Source organism: Pollicipes pollicipes, unplaced genomic scaffold, assembly GCF_011947565.3.
Source record: "Pollicipes pollicipes isolate AB1234 unplaced genomic scaffold, Ppol_2.1 Scaffold_3485;HRSCAF=4098_pilon_pilon_pilon, whole genome shotgun sequence".
In the NCBI taxonomy this organism is placed as follows: domain Eukaryota; kingdom Metazoa; phylum Arthropoda; class Thecostraca; order Pollicipedomorpha; family Pollicipedidae; genus Pollicipes; species Pollicipes pollicipes.
Genome location: NW_023596306.1, coordinates 23,026 through 39,423, shown reverse-complemented (window position 1 = coordinate 39,423; position 16,398 = coordinate 23,026). Strand labels below are relative to the sequence as shown.

The following is a 16,398-nucleotide window of genomic DNA, read 5'->3' as shown; positions in this document are numbered from 1 at the left end:
TTCCGTTTAGCTTTACCAATACCTACAAGTGAGCTTATTGCATGATAGCTGATGCCTGTTTCAATATCTTCAGAGATCTAAAAATATGTCAATATCTTCATAGATATCAATACCTCTAAATGTCTATCAACATTTGCATTCCCTTTAACGCCGATATTAAAGGAAATGTTTCACATTTGAATATATTGAGGAAAGCATCAGATATGATGGGACCAACTCACTCGAAACTGTTGGTTGCCTTTCAAGGCTCAAAAAACGACCGCAAGCACCAAAATTCCAAAGTTTGTAAAAATGCGCCCTATTACGTCATGGCTTGATGGCGTCATGGAATCGTATTCTGATGACAGTATTACCTGACAGCACCTGGCAGCCAGACCTAAAGAATACCTCGAAACGCGCGAAAGCTGACGCCTGCCGGCCATTCTCGTCACGGGTGCTGCGGCGGATGGCGGATTAGAGAATAGCTTGTTTGTGAATTTTTGTACTGGTACTGGTCGTGGGAAAAGCTTTGGTGGGCTGATTGACATACACAACGTAGCAATCGTCAGCTTTTATGGCAGATTATTCATATCAAAGCTGCTACTGCTCATATGCCGTAAAAACTGTCCTATAGCGTAATGAATCTCTTACCGAAACCTGCTAACGACTGTTGAGGACGTCAATACTGTGCTGTCTTACCCTATCCTCGTCTGCAGTGCTGTGGTCCTGACACTGAAGTCTTGGAACAGAAGCTGAGCCAAATGCGAGAAAGCGCCAAGGCGCGGAGCGTCGTGAAGGACCTTCGCGGTCTCAGTTGAATGAGGTGTGCGTTACGTAGGGCATGGGTTGCGATGTGGTTGTAGGCTTTCTGAATGACGTCATATGAGGAACACCAAGATATTGGGGCATCTTAAAACGTGCCCCGGGTGAGGATCGAACTCACGGCCTTCAGATTATGAGACTGACGCGCTGCCTACTGCGCTACCGAGGCCTGCAGCACGCAAAATCAGTGGTGTGGGAACGGGGGGGGGGGGGGGGGGGAGAGGGAGGAGGGGAGGAGGGGCAGAGAGGCCATGCCCCCCCCACACACTTTTCAATGTGGGGGAAGCAGTGCTAACTGCCCCCCCCCCCGCACTCGTCAGATTAAGGCTGCGTTTAGCTTACTTTTGCACTACATTAAACATACATGCCGACTTGCGTAGTTCACCAGCCATCATCCTCATGATTCGTCATCTTTTCCGCTTACTTATTGGCTATCGCTTTGTGTCACGGCCACAGGCCGGTGTCGCGCGGCGTATGGAGACTGCAACGCCGGGCGTCGGTGCCGTTGTTTGATCTGGGGAAGGCGCCTATGTAGTCCCCTTATGTTATCCATGAGGTCTTTTGTGCATTGAACGGGCACCGGAATGTCATGACTGATTGGCGTCAAAATCGTTATCTGAGAACGCCAAAACCTTTATTTTTTTAGGCGCGCCCAATTCCTGGGGCTCTTCATTTCGCAGCGGTACCGAATTCCTTGGACCCCACATACAGCCCCAAAACTTTGTTTTTTAGAGGCACCAATTTCAGGACCATCATTGTTTGATGCTTTTCCCTTGACAAAATCGCGGATCGGTTCATTCCGTGAAGCAACGCTAGCACCTTCATTTCCGGACAACATAGCCTTATTTTCAAGATGTAACTAATTGAACCGGGCATACGAAGGGCCAAAACATGATTTTCAAGCGGCATCAACTTTCAGCCCTTCGGCAGCTAGATACTTTACCGAGATACTTAACTTTACCTTTCTGGACGCACATTATTCCGGTATCTACATACTTTTCATTGACAGCAGACACCACATACGAGGGGTACCACAAAGGAACCATAAAGCCATAGTTTTCGAGGAGCACGGAACTCCAGGGGCACCGCAATGCCATGTCTCACTTTTCACGAAATTGTGGGTCGGCTTCTTCGTAAAAGAAACGCTGCAACCTTCATTTCGGGTCAGGTAATCTATATTTGTTATTGATGTGAACTTCTATGGGTCATCACAAACGGCCAAACATTTTTGTTTTTACAAGAAACTTCATTCCAATGACCACCATGAGGGGCGCACGCGAGGGGCACTTAGGTCTAGAGGAGTCCTCCCCCCAGAAGGGGAATCCATATATATATATATATATATATATATATATATATATATATATATATATAATAGCCGGCTCCGTGTCGATATGGACCTTGGGGCCCTTTTCCCAAACAGAGGCGGGTCGGGAGCCTGCAAAGCTCACGCGGACACCCCGTTGCATTATTCGGGGTCCTGAAACAATGAAGCCTCGATGGTGGTCAGTGGTCCAGAACGCCTAACAGGGACCCAGGACCATAGCACTGAACGAGATGCTCTCCGCCATGGTTCGGCAAGGGCTCCGATAAGCCGAACTGGGGTCAATGCGTCATTTATTGGACCCCTGCAGCGATAAGACATCCTTTTGCGTCAGCACTGATCCGGTGTTCGATGATGATGATGATGCCCAGGTCACAGGGCCTATCGCATCACGGAGAGCACTATTGTACGATTTATGCTATTCATGACCTACAGATCGAACAGGGGCCACGAACAGGGCCCGGCCGCCGTATCGCCAGAGTGGCAGCGGCTAAGAGTCCGGGCTGGGACGTAAGGGTCTTACCGGTCCTGACAAGGCAGAATTAATTGAGCAATTTTGAAGTTGATCTTTCATCTCTGATAACAAGTTACAGCTGATTGCTTACGATAAGGTTGACGAGCGTACACATTCAACTCCATATTATTTGCAATGTCCCATATAATTTTCTAAACGATTCTTCAAAGCTCCCTGGAATTTTTGATTTCACTGCGGAAATTTCGACATGTGATCACAACTTTCCAAGAAAAACGCTAACCAGAGGAAAAACGCTCATCTACAGAAACGCTATTCGCCAACTTTGGGAGAAATTCTGCTGAAGTTGCCGCCTTCCCGTTCATGTCCAGGACACATGTGTGGAAAAAGGAGGAAAGTATGCTATAAAATCTATTAGCCACGCCATTTTGGAAGACATAGCTGCAGTGCAGAAAAGGGGAGGATGGTAATCAATAAAGATATCAAAGGCGGTATATACTCTGTCGTGTCAAGGTTACGTCAAGCCAGAAGCTAAACCAGGAGTGAGACGGGTGGGGACAGTGGGCCCAACAATTGCCTCTTTCCATTTACTTATTATGAGGCCAGTTGTGTCTTTAGCAAAGCACACGTTTCAAGCAGGAACATTATTTGTTGCTCGCGGGCACCGCCAGTTCCAACGTTGGAATGCAGGAATTGTGAACACTTTTGTCATGTGTAGGTGATCTTTTGCCCCCCAACACCCTTTCTTCACCCTTGTTTATGTGTTGGCACGCCGGTACCAAGGTACGTACCAGAGGTACCGTTTTCTGAAAGGTTTTATCGAAGGGGAAATCCCAAGTCCAAAGACGGACTAGCTGTCCATCAAACACTTGTCGAAAAATTCAGGTTGAGGAAAAATTCCGATTTTTCTCTCAGATATGACGTAAGTAATGCCTACAATGAATGACCCCAGTCATTTCTTGTATCGCTACATTCCTTCACTCACATCGGATGAAAAGAAATAAAAAGATCATGTGCAGGTAATGTATATCACAGACTTTCGTGAGAGCATTCACAATTTACAACGCCCATCGATGCCCGCTAATGTTGACTATCACTTTGCTTGACAACTAGATAAGCCGGATAGTGCGTGGTAGGCCGTCGTAAATAGGTAAATCAGGAGTATGCCATGCAACTTGAAAACGGTTTGTAAGGTAGCAGTGCAACTTGTCTAGCATTCCAGATAAGACAATACTAATAACCTCGTTCCTCGTAGAATAACCAGGATAATGGGGAGACAATCGGATTCTCCCGCGGGATTTTTCTTCTCAGAGTCCTTACTCAAGGTCCATCTATGTGTCTGTCTCTCCATCCGTATCTCCATTTTCCTGGATATTTTACGATGGATGAGGCTTCATGTACTGTCATCTCTATTCATATTGTTCCTCGCAAATACACTTCAGAAGTTACTTAACTAGGTCATCATTTGCCTCGATCATCATTTGCTCAGGCAAGACACCACCAAGCGTAGTCCTTAAATCGAACATTGATTTGGCTTATGACGATAATCTCAAAGACTTTGGATTATTTTGACCTTTTGAAGGCAAGAGAGTGCTATTGGCCTGATATGTTCCTAGTAACCTCCTGCTTACAAGAAGCATCCAGCCTCAAGCTGGTTGTATGCAGAGGTCCGGGAGGACTTTGTACACCAATCTCAGCTTTGACCACGTTTCATCCATTTCGAACCGTCTGTTGCTACCGCAAGATCTAAAAATTTTAAAAAATCATTTCATATACCGGCCTACATAACCAGAAAATTTTGAGCCTCAAGCTCTTAACACACACACACACACACACACACACACCACACACACCCACACCCACACCCACACACACACCCACACACCCACACCCACACCCACACCCACACCCACACACACATACACACACACACACACACACACACACACACACACACACACACACACACACACACACACACACACACACACACACACACACACACATATATATATATATATATATATATATATAATATATCCACATCAAAGGATTCATCAAAGAATCCAGGATTTCGTCAAAGGTGACGGAGGGTGGGGGGGGGGGGGGGGGAGCACGCAACATTGTGGGCCCCGTATGGTCTAAGGCATCCCAAAAATCCTCGCACTCCGGCCATTAGATTTTCAGTTTCTTGAATGTGATGTTTTCTACGGGAATTCACGTTACTGTTCGCGTCCTAGAAAAACAAGCGGGCTGCGTATACACATACTTGAGCTTATCCATGTTTCGACATCATGGTGAATCCTGTTATTTTGAGACTAATGTTTTCGGAAAAAAACATGCAAAATGATTTAAAGGTGGTTCCAATACCAATTAAAATCAGGCACGAACATAACGCCTAGCTTATTTAAAGCAAGCCGTGCAGAATTTTTGCTTCGATTGGAAGGAGTACAAAAATCCCGAGCCTTAAAATGCATGGAGGTTATGATGCACGATTATAATAGGCGTCACAAATTCAGTACCAAACGGAAATGACACATATGAATATGGCGGCTCCGAAAGCTGTGTTCGACAATTATCTGACTGCTGCTCCAAGGCTAAGGTACCAGAGCCAGTAGGGACGGAGCCTGAGCGACCATGGGTGCCTCGACAAGCCAACAAAAAGGCTTCCGTCAACTCGTAAATTGTCCTCAGAGCAAACCACACCATCGAAACAGATGAACAGATAGGGCCCCAGACAAGAGCGTGGCGCCTCCATTCAAATAAGTACCCAATAAAGTACCCAAGGCCCAGTATGGAGGACTCCCGAAGGATCGAGTGTACCCGTGCAGGCTATCAGATGGCCACTGACAGGAACGTTGGGCCCTACCTTGAAATGCCAAGACTCAATATGCCCCCGAACAATCCATTGTGCCCGAGAAGATGAACAGATAGGGCCCCTACAAGTGAGTGGGGCTCTCTAAAACTCAATGCGCAGGGCTTCCGAACAATCCGATGTGTCTAAGCAGGTTAACTGGGAGAGCCCCGAACGACCAATTAAGCCTAAGCAGGTTGTAGATGGGCTTCAGATAAAAGTGTAGACCCCTAAGCAAGCAATAGAGGGTATATACTGAGTGTGTCTGTAGGTTAACTGAGAGCAACGTGAAGGGCCCCTGAACAAAGGAGGATATCCCGGCAGATTAACATATGGGTACCCCGGCTAAAGCGTACAGAGCCTTTTGGGCAATAGAGAATCAGAAGAAGGCACATTTTTGACGATAGTGCTCTGACACGCTAGCAGGAAGGGTGCAGCAACAGCACAGGGCCCTCCGAGCAAATACAAAGAAATCAGGGACAACGTACAAGCTTTTTAACGATCGGATTGGCCCAGCAAGCGAACTTACAGGGCCCCGGGAACACTGTAGGATTTCTGTACAGCATAATGAGCATTAAACGCTCTAAGTTACCACCGTCTCAATTAATGAAGAGTAACTGTTGTCTACTCGTGGGCCCTCCACTTTCGCTTGTGATTGTTCTCGGCCGCCTGGAAACGCGACGACGTCCAATTTTGTTGCGTTTTGTGTAAGTAACTGCGTCTGTTCGACCCGCTATGGGCCCTTTGGAGCCCAAAGGTAGCATCAGGTCTTGGTCTTCCCCCACTGGATCGAACCCTGGTTACCCCCTTCACCAGCACCCCACCCCCATTCCTTTATCAGATTGATGCCTGAACACCCCTTCATTAGAGGAGGCGCGTGGCGTTCGTTTAATGACTTATTTCGTGTATCATGGGCCTCGGTAGCGCAGAAGGCAGCGCGTCAGTCTCATAATCTGAAGGCCGTGAGTTCGATCCTCACCCGGGGCACGTTTTAAGACGATCACAGACCTAACCGTTAGCAACACAGCCACAAATTATTGCCGAAATGCGCTTTTAGCCTGCCCCAACAGAAAGATGGGGTTACGCGTACACCAGTGATTTATCCCGAAGGCCTCTAGCCGGAGGGATTAGAAACAGCTTGTGTAAAAGAGCAAAGCATGCAAGAACAATGACAACATATGATTGAAATGAGATACGGTGGGCCAGACGGGCTTGGACGGGCGGTGAGGAGTTGGAATGCACATCCTGTAGCCTTAGAGGAAGCGCTGTCAGGGTGGATGCAGGGTTGACCTGCCCTAATTGGGTTAGTGAGTGGTGAACCTCGGGGGCTTAAATACGGGCGCGTGCCATTTCAGTACAAGAAAGCATAATTTTCTTGTAAAATGGGCCGATTTCTGACAAGTTTTGCAATTTCTGCCAGTCAAAGCGTCGAGGCAAATATCTCAGCCCTCAAATAGTCCAATAGGGATATTTTATGGCGGTGGGGGTATTATTCTCCGCGCACCATTTTTATTCAACCTATCCAAAATTATAGATCTGCAAGTTAACCAACACCTGGGAACGTCATAGCACAGCAACAGCGAAATTCTTGGGACCTGCCTTTCTCACATCACCTTATTTGCACATTGTACTCCATATAGGTACCGCAATGTAAAAGTATATGCGTAATCATTGCCCACTTATTAGCTTAATGTAAATAATACATATGATATTTATTTATTTACGTATACATTTTCCTTGCCCAAAAGCGCTTCACGCTTAGATACTTACGCGCGTTAGCCTCGACGAATATGGCGCAGGTGCTGCAACTAGAAACGTGGTTTAATAGGATTTATGTTTGCGGTCAAATCCTAGTATTGATTCGTCTTGCGAAGGGCTGCAAAGCAAAATTATTATACCTATTTATATAACATTAAAGCAAAGGTGTAGAGCGGGGCTGCCATCGAATTCAGTGGCCAATTCACCGTTTTTAATCATGTGCCTGGTATCTACCAACCTTTTCGTAGCATCAACCAACAACCACACTGCGGGCTACCAAATTTTAGTCCCATGGCGACGTAGCGTCTGCATAGCCTTCTCTAGTGGCCTTGGGGCGCTGGTTGGCTACTGGGAGGAAGCAGCTGTGGTGTCTGGTTGTGTATGCTGCACAAAACGTAAAGTCTCCTTCGAAGAAAAAGATGGGTACGCTTTATTAGGATCCTAATTAATATCTTATCGAGTGAGTCTGGAGAATTACGATTCTGTCCTTCTCAGCCAACTTAGAGCTTACAAATGGTCTTTTTAAATGTCTAAATACCAAATTAAGAGCACCAATAAATGCTTCTTTAATGCTGCCTTCCATGCTTTGTGCTGACACTAAGAAGATTGATAATATTTGTTGCAAGCAATGCATTCTAAATGGATTAAGTGGATAACATAAATCCACTTTTTGCGTTTTGTTCTCCACTGACTAATTTTCGTGTACACTTCATAACAAAATATTATCACTTGTACTATTTCCAACAGTAAAGAGACACTGACAAAATACGCCAGCCAATGTTAACACTTCAATAACAAAGGTTATTTTTTAACTTATTGGTCTTGGATTTCTAGTGCTGTACTGGGCGTTTTCTAGTTCCCTAGGTTCATAGATTCTGTATTTAAAATGAGTTTTCCTTTGTCCATAGACCTTGCGACGCAAGCTGTCTCTGTACGCACCACTGCAATGAGCAGTGCCGTGTCTTTCACCAGACGCATCTGAAGCAAAAGATCCAGGACAAGTTGAGACCTTTCACAGAGGACCACCTCAAGGCCCAATTTGACTTGGATTTTTGTAACGCATCGGTGGTCTCATCAGTGGTCTCATGCAGTTGATGAAGAAGAACGACCAGCAAGGAGCGACTGAGGGGAAGCTCGTTCCGTACCCGGGTGAGCAGTGGCACGAGCTCGCAATCAACGGGAACCACAATCGTGTCGTTCCTTCCACTTTCACGATGCAGCTGCGGAAGTGGGGTCAGTTGATGACGATGGGCGTCAAGTTCCCGAGGGAGAAGTGCGTGCACGCGCTGTGAGAGACGATCCCGCTTGTCTCCAGGATGGCGTAGGTATCTGTGTATTTGTATTTAGTGAAGAATGCTTTGTGGTTTCTGGAAAGTGACAGCCCCTGAGGGTGGATTTCGTGATTATGTCAACAGGAAAGGCTTGTCATCTGTGGTGCTGCAAGCAGAGGTTGATGGCAGATACGTGGAAGTTTTCCATGAGAGGCATTCCAAAGGTCATCGATATTCTTCATTCATGTGTCACCTATGATATTGAGCAAGCATTAGTGCTCATTTTAGGAGGCATGCAATTTCAATGTTGGCACCTAGTAAGGAATGTAAACCAGAGTTAGACTACCGTGTAACAATTAATACTTGTGTGCCTCCCACTGGTTTGCTGTATGGATGTACATGTGTAACAGTATGCACTGATGTGAAGGGATGTCTTTGTGTGATATTGGATCTGCCTGATAGATGCGATGTGATACACTATAAATGAAATCGAAATAGTAATGCCAGTGAAAAGTCTGAATTTTTAACATAACTTAAACCAACATCAACAACTTGTCATCCATGCAAATGTGACAGGTCATTTTTTCTTTCCGAAGATGCTGATTACACCATGAATGATCCATATCAGTTCTTATTGACCCGTTTTCTCCAACTGGAGGAATTTATGCTCTGCACTACTAGTGTTTTCCTCCTCTCTTCCCTGTGCTTCATAATGTAGCAAATGTTTTCTGAGTGCTTGCAACCATGTTAGTGGCACATATTCCACGGGGTTTCAGATGATTCTCTTCTTTATTTACAGGTCCCGGAGCATCTACTGTGGAAGTCCTAGCAGCTGGCATGACTAAGCAGTCATTTAAGTGTTACAACTTTATCTCAGCGGTGGCTTGCTTCCAAAGGTAGTTGTTAGTTGCTATAGTCAACATTGTGATATAACGTGCATTTTGTTGTCCCAAAACTTCCACATCGACAAAAGAGCCCAAGATGTGAGCTTTAACATCTATATCCACCCAATTCCAAGGCCCATTGACATAGAAGAGAGTACTGTACTGTTGCAGGCAAGCTGAAAAGTTTTTGAGTCCACCACATATTCAACCCCATTAGCACCACTGTTCAAAGGCATCCATAGAAAATGTTAAGTGAGCAATTGGTCCTCATCGCCACCACACCTACACCAACAGTTTTAGCTTGCCCACACCCTTTACCCTTTACCGTGTTTGCATGGCCAGTTGCTGTCATAAAGGGTACTATATTAAATATGTACGGTCAACTGCTGTCATCTTCAGTTGGTGATAAGCAACGTACAAAGGAATGCTTGTAGCAGCAGCACATACTTGTTTTACTATTAACAACTTTTGCCTCGCTTGAACAACTTCTTCAGGACCCAGTTCTTGGGAAGAAAGGAGCCTTGCAACTTTTTTGTTGACGTGAGACCTTGCCCATTTGCTTGCAGGAACCGGTGAACATCCATAGAGCCTCGGTTAACCTTCTGCTGCTTGGGGACCCTGTCTATCCTCTGCTGTCGTGGCTCATGAACCCTTACCCGATTCAGCTACGGGGCATCAGCACGCCGGCAAGGCAACAGCTCGCGCAGAGGCAGGAAAGATTTAACGTTTATCTGAGCTCAGGACGCATGGTGGTCGAGTGTGCATTTGGACGCCTTGGACGCCTTGGACGTTGGCGAAAGCTCCAAAAGAGAACTGAGATGCACCACAGTCGTGTCCCACTACTCGTTGCTGCGTGCTGTGTTGCACAATTTCTGTGAACGCCAGCTGGAACGGTACAACGACGCCTGGAAGGTACCTGTGGACGGGGCATCCCAGTACCCCAGCACTCAGACCCGGCATACGATGTCATGTACAACCAAAGTGTGCACGGAGTACGGAACGCTATTTGCGAGTACCTCGCCGCCAGCTTTCCGCTCAAGCAGTCTGCAACCCATGCCCTGTGGGGCCAGAGTTTGGGTTTGGTTAGATTGGCGTAACGATTAATTTTGAGCAACTTACGCAAGAACGGACTGTGCCAGGTGAGGGTTGGATGGGTTAGGTTGGCGTCTGCAAAGCCAGCCTGCGTATGCCCTAGCGCGCAAGTTAGGTTGGCGCGAACAGTCAAAGCCTGCTTCTGCTGCAGCATCCGCGTAGCTGGCATCGATTAATGTGTTCTTTATATATGTGTGATATATGTATGTCATGTAATAAGAGCCTTCAGATGCCGATATATGTGTAAAGCATTCCTAGATCTAGATCACGACCATCGCTGCGTGCCTTCTTCGTGACTGTGCGGAAATAAAATAACGTCACTGATCTATGCCTTTATGGAGCTAGAAAAAAGAGCTAAATCAATCAGATGTATTCACGCAAATGGCTCAAATAAACTGGATTATAAACACATGGGTGAGATATTCTTGATGCTCAAAAACAGGGCCATCATATCACAGTTCAGAGCGTTTGCCGGGCCGCGCGGTGCGCGGCGGCGGCGAAGCTCAATAAATGCCAACTGCGCACGGCCCGGCGGCAGAGTCCCAAAGGGCAGCGCGTCTGCTCGCGACTAGGGTCAGTCGCGTCACCCCTGGGCGACCAAGATGATGAGGACTTCGACCACGCGCCCCACGTGCAGGGTCAGCTCTTGCACGGCTGCGTCTGTGGCGCGCCTTGCGGCGTACTCTTCCCGCTTGCGCGCCTCCGTCTGATCATAGCGGTCCAGTGGCCGCTCGAGGACGTCCTTCCTTTTAACCCGTTCTGTACGGCGCTTGGTTGCGCGTGGCGTCTGACTCAGGTCTGCCGCAACGCTGGCAGGCTCAGGGCCAGTGGCTACGGGGATCGTGGCTGCCGGGCCGGTGGCTGCGGGACCAGCGGCTTCTGCGGGGCTGGCAGCTGCTGCAGAGCCGGTGGCTGCTGTAGAGCCGGTGGCTGCAGAACTGGTGGCAGCGGCGCCAGCGCCGCTGGGTCCGGCGATGTCTATGACGTTTGGAGTGCATGCCGCCCCCAGTCGTCGCTTAACTGCGACATGCTCTCCGCTGAAACACCACAATACTGTCAATGTAAGAAATAAGGAGACACCCTATCCCATAAACATCATTTTTGGTGCAGCCCCCACTGTCAATGGCTGCACCTTAGCCATGTCAACACAATTGACATTATAGAGGCAGAGCAGGTGATCCTGAAGTGGACACAAAAGTTCAGCCAAACGTGATGTTACAGGAAATGAAAACCATGCAACTCAGGGCATGTAAGAGGTTGTTTTCATGACGCTGTCAGGCCATGACAAAGGAGCTGATTTGCTGTGTTTGATACACGTTACAATGTTTCTGGCATTCCTCCAGATTTTCTGCTATAACGCAAGGCAACCTGGTTGCAATGTAACCCCCACCCCCACCCCTCTCCCCCAACCGGTTTTTCAACACAGTCATGTGGTGTCCAGACTAGGACGTATGGAGTTCAGTAAGTCTTCTGAAAAACCAACCTAATAATGACGGTCAGACATGAGGTCGAAGCCCTCCTCCGACAGAGATGCTGAGGGTCGGCTTCCAAGGACGCTCTCTGGAAGTTCTTTATGTGGTGGCCCCGCCGGTCGATCCTGATACGGCCCGGCGAATACGCCTTCAGCTAAATGCCCGCCGCAGGCTTTCCATTTTATTTCCACACTGTTGTGCAGTTCGGGCCATTCCATAAACCGACATCTCATCTGAGAGGCGCTGGCGCAACTGAAAAGACTGAACAAAAAGGTACGTAAAATCTCAAAGGCCTGGAATACCACAACTGGAATTCCAAAGGCATATAGCCATGTATGTCACATGACAAGTGAAGCCATTCGGCAGCAGCCTAGAACTCATTTGACATTACAGGTCATGTGGAAAACACAAGTTGCCTTGTCAGGATTGGCAAAGGTGTGCAATATTCCTAAAAAGTGTTAGTAACAGACAACACATGTTTTCGCTGAACATTGCAAGCACCAAGAGCCAGGTATTTGCATGAAACAGAAGAAGTGATTCATAAGGATTTCAGGATATATTTCAGCTAGAAAACAGTTCATTTCAACACAGGTGTGCGAGCAGGAATGATGGGGAAGTAACCTGCCCATTTAAACTGTAAGCCACTTCATGACAATCGCAGAGGCGATGTCAAATCATCACACATTGGACCATTCATGCGTGGCAGTAGCTCCAAAAACTGAGGGGAACGCAAATGCCTCCAACCTGCCATGCTGATGGTGGCTTGCCCTTCTGACCGGCATTTTTAAGCATGACATTTACAATACACCTGAAGCCTGTCATACATCAATATTTGTTGCCATGGTTGGCATTGCAGGAAACAAGCATATCTTTACAATGACCAATTACACTCACAAATTACCTTCTCTGATCAACTGGGCCACCCAGCACCATACCACCTTCTTCCCCCGGTCCCAACAATATATCAACTACCCCCATACAAATGCATTTATGAGCAGCTTGCAACAATAAGCCCAGCTACTGAAGTGACTCCCAAATCATACACAGCAAGTGGCAACAATTGTGGTTGGGAATTGTTGCTGGCTGTTAGAAAAAAAGTATGAAATGTCTGGTGTGGACACAAGTTTTACTACGGGATGGCTGCCCCCTCAAGCTCAGTAGCAAGCATTACATGCATGCACGCACCATGTATGGAATAGTTATTTTGATAGGGTCGCGCAATGGGAAATAGCTGGTATTGCCAGCACTCTGAAAAGAAGATAGCCATTATAGCTATCAAGAAATGGTGCTAAAATCCTGTGTGGTGAGAACAGTGTTCCCATTCAGACTTGCCATTGACTGGCAAGAAGGTATGCCGATATTTGCTTTCATGACATCCCATGGTGGAGGTACACCTGTGACATCCTTGCGGTCAACAGCGTTGGGTGGATACGGATTGATGCCTAGGTGATACAACAGCCATATTTGGACGTCCCAAAGACCATATGTAAGCCAGGCAGATAACCGTGTCATGCCCAAGGCAATCTTAGCTTATCATTACAACTTATCCATTATGATGAAACAAAAGTTGCCTTATGACCTGCAGACATCAAACACAACATGGCACCAAGGTAACAAATCTGCTCACCATTACAAAGAGGGTAGTGTTGTGCACCAAGGGCACGCTATCCATGCTGCAGGTCCTTTTGCACAAAGCATCACTTGGTTCATGTACTGATGACAGCTTTCATCTATCATTCACAGTTGTCTTCTTGTTGTTTCCAAATGCTCATTCAACAAATCGGGTCAAACTCTGAAAATATATTTTACAACCGATGCTGACTATGCAATATTCTAGATTTCTGGACGCTCTCCATAAGATGCAGGTATTATTCAACCACCTATCTCACCCACAGCATACCTAAAACAACCAGTTACATGACTACATCCATAGCAAGCAAATAGCCCCCTGCATCGCATCCATTTCATCACAGCTGGCTTCAACTGTTCAGTGTGGTGTAACTTAACATTTCTTTAGGTGTCAAAGTTTGAGCAGATCTGTCCATCAGAAAACTTGTTCACCAAATGCTAAAGGCATAGGAGGAATGTCTGAAAAACTCTTCCCTGCCCCCAACATCCGCACTTCCATGCCAGTTGGATGGAGACATTTCCTGACTGAGGGAAATGTGGTAGTATGCCCTGCAAATATTTTAAGAGCAATCCAAAACTGCACGAGATCGTTGGCAAAAACTAGGTATAATGGCCAACATTAGTTTCATGAAGCTTTTGGAAGCATGGAGCCTGCCGCACATATAACTTAATCTAAACTTGAGCCAGACAAAAACGGTGCACAAACCTGACATCCACGTCCTTAACAGATCACTCTAGGCCATCCGCCTTGGAGCCAACGGGAGTGAGGCCAGCGGACTTTCAAAGGTAATATGGTTTCGGAAGGCAATTAACGTCGCCAAGTTTGCTTAGCCATTCAACTGGTGTAGCGTACGTAGGTGTACTGGTGTTCAGGTGTACTAGGTGTTCAACTGGTGTACGTAAAGCGATGTACGTAACACATACAGTACAAAGGAAAACATTACTTGTATGTTGGTACGGAAAGGGCAATCCTGGGAAAAATGACTGCGTCCTTCGGTAATGAGTAGGTACGTAATATAAACCTTAAGTAGATTAGCAGCACGCCAAAACAAAATCCAATTTGAATACCCATGAAAGTGAAAGGCAATGCATGCTGATTGCAATCTTCCCTATGTAAAGAATAAACATACTAACAAACTGCATTGCCTTTAAGCTATGCAAATGGACAAACCTTAGCCAATAGCGTTCTTGCAGGTATAAATTCCCATGATCAACAACACTTGAAGTGATGTTAACCAAGGCGGTAGGTCGGTTCTTGGGCACCCAACTCAGTGCACATGATCATGGCGCTACCAATCATGGAGTGCCTACTAAAATCATGCCCCAACGCACCCTGACACTTGATGGAAGAAGATCGGGCGAGACTGGATGGCTTGTGTGATTCTGTCTGCCAAATTTCGAGTCTCTGGGTCATGGCTTCCGTGAACAAGAGGTCACAAGGTCCTGTATGTTGAGCGCGTACAAAGTCACATTCCTCGAGGACTGGTCACAATCTTGGTAAGTGTAGGCAGCTCGGTAAGTGTCAAAGAAAATGTTCCTCATGTATGTATATAAATATGTGCCTAGCCTATATGATTTATATATCACAGGCCACATGGTGGAGGGCTGTCACTCAGCGCTAGCGTCTCTCTTGCACCATAGGCTGAAACTGTACGGTAACAAACCACATTTTCTCACCCCACCATCCCACAAAAATTCCTAGGATTGAACCGCAAACAGGACCTACCTCGCTATCAACAATTGTGCTACAGAGTTACCCCACATTTAGGGTAATCGTATAGACCATTCCAACCCAAGCGCAATGGAAGGGCTTCGTCGTGGGGGAACCGCCTCCGTGATCACGGCATCCCCTGGGCCAGGTGTGAGCAATGCCAGGTTGGTTACTGGATTAGTCATTTCCACCAGTAATGATATTTTCAGGGCTTTGAAATGAAAGAGAATTGATAACGGTGGGGAAGGATACACGCGCCTGGGGCCAACCACCGAGGCTTAGCTCGCGCAGAAGATCCCTCTGCGGCGCATGCGCCGGGCGTCCGGTCGAGGTCCCCTCCGGGTGGCCTCTTGGCCCACTCGTGGCTGGCGCCCGCAGTCTGCCCCGGACAGGCGTGGTATTGTGAGGATGCAGGATGAAGCAAGAGATTGAGAGTGTGGGATGTTTTATGCCAGTCACGTTTTTCATAACATTATGTTTCTGCGACGTACCACAGCACGCGACCATAATGTTTATGTGTTCACACCCAGCGTTTGCCGTTCTTTAGATATTTTTGCCCCTGATATAGATTGTAGAACTTCATGTATATCATGCTACACGTTTAACTACTACTCAAAAACATTCAAAAAATGCGCTGAAGAAAGATGTAACGAAAGAAACGACCTACGACACCATTTCGTTGCAATCACAATATCCTTGAACCAGTGAACAGACACCTCGGTGGCCCAGTAGCTAATGCCACCTGCCAGCAAAAGGACCGATGCCCTTTCGTGTTTCAAGCTGTCATTCAAGCATAAAGTCACGATAAGTAACAGCCCTTTTAAGAATACCGTGAAACTTCAAATTCCCACTTCACACCGTTATCTGCCGGGCAAAGCGCGTACTTCTGGTGCTCAATTCACCATCCAGGGCCAACATGGTGGAAGATTGCATTCGGTTGGCAATGACTTATCATATGTGTTTCCCAGCGAGGGCGTAGCTTTCCATTTAGTGGGTGTGGTTTAGCCCCCACCCCACTCATCCCCACTTGTGATTCCACAACTTTGAGAACAACCTACGTTGAATCCTAGAAAAACAGTTAGTTGACCATTCGGGACAGGCGGCGTCATGCTTTCACCGCTTACCCCTCC

General features: G+C 46.9%; 3 non-coding genes across 3 annotated transcripts; 1 reads left to right on the top strand and 2 right to left on the bottom strand.

Annotated features, from left to right (window-relative positions):
- Positions 1 to 897: 897 nt before the first annotated feature.
- Positions 898 to 970, bottom strand: TRNAM-CAU (transfer RNA methionine (anticodon CAU)). Its single transcript has one exon. It is a non-coding gene; the product is annotated as a tRNA-Met (tRNA).
- Positions 971 to 6,365: 5,395 nt separating this feature from the next.
- Positions 6,366 to 6,438, top strand: TRNAM-CAU (transfer RNA methionine (anticodon CAU)). Its single transcript has one exon. It is a non-coding gene; the product is annotated as a tRNA-Met (tRNA).
- Positions 6,439 to 15,256: 8,818 nt separating this feature from the next.
- LOC119092858 (U1 spliceosomal RNA) lies at positions 15,257 to 15,422 on the bottom strand. Its single transcript, XR_005093556.1, has one exon. It is a non-coding gene; the product is annotated as a U1 spliceosomal RNA (small nuclear RNA).
- Between the last annotated feature and the right edge of the window lie 976 nt (positions 15,423 to 16,398).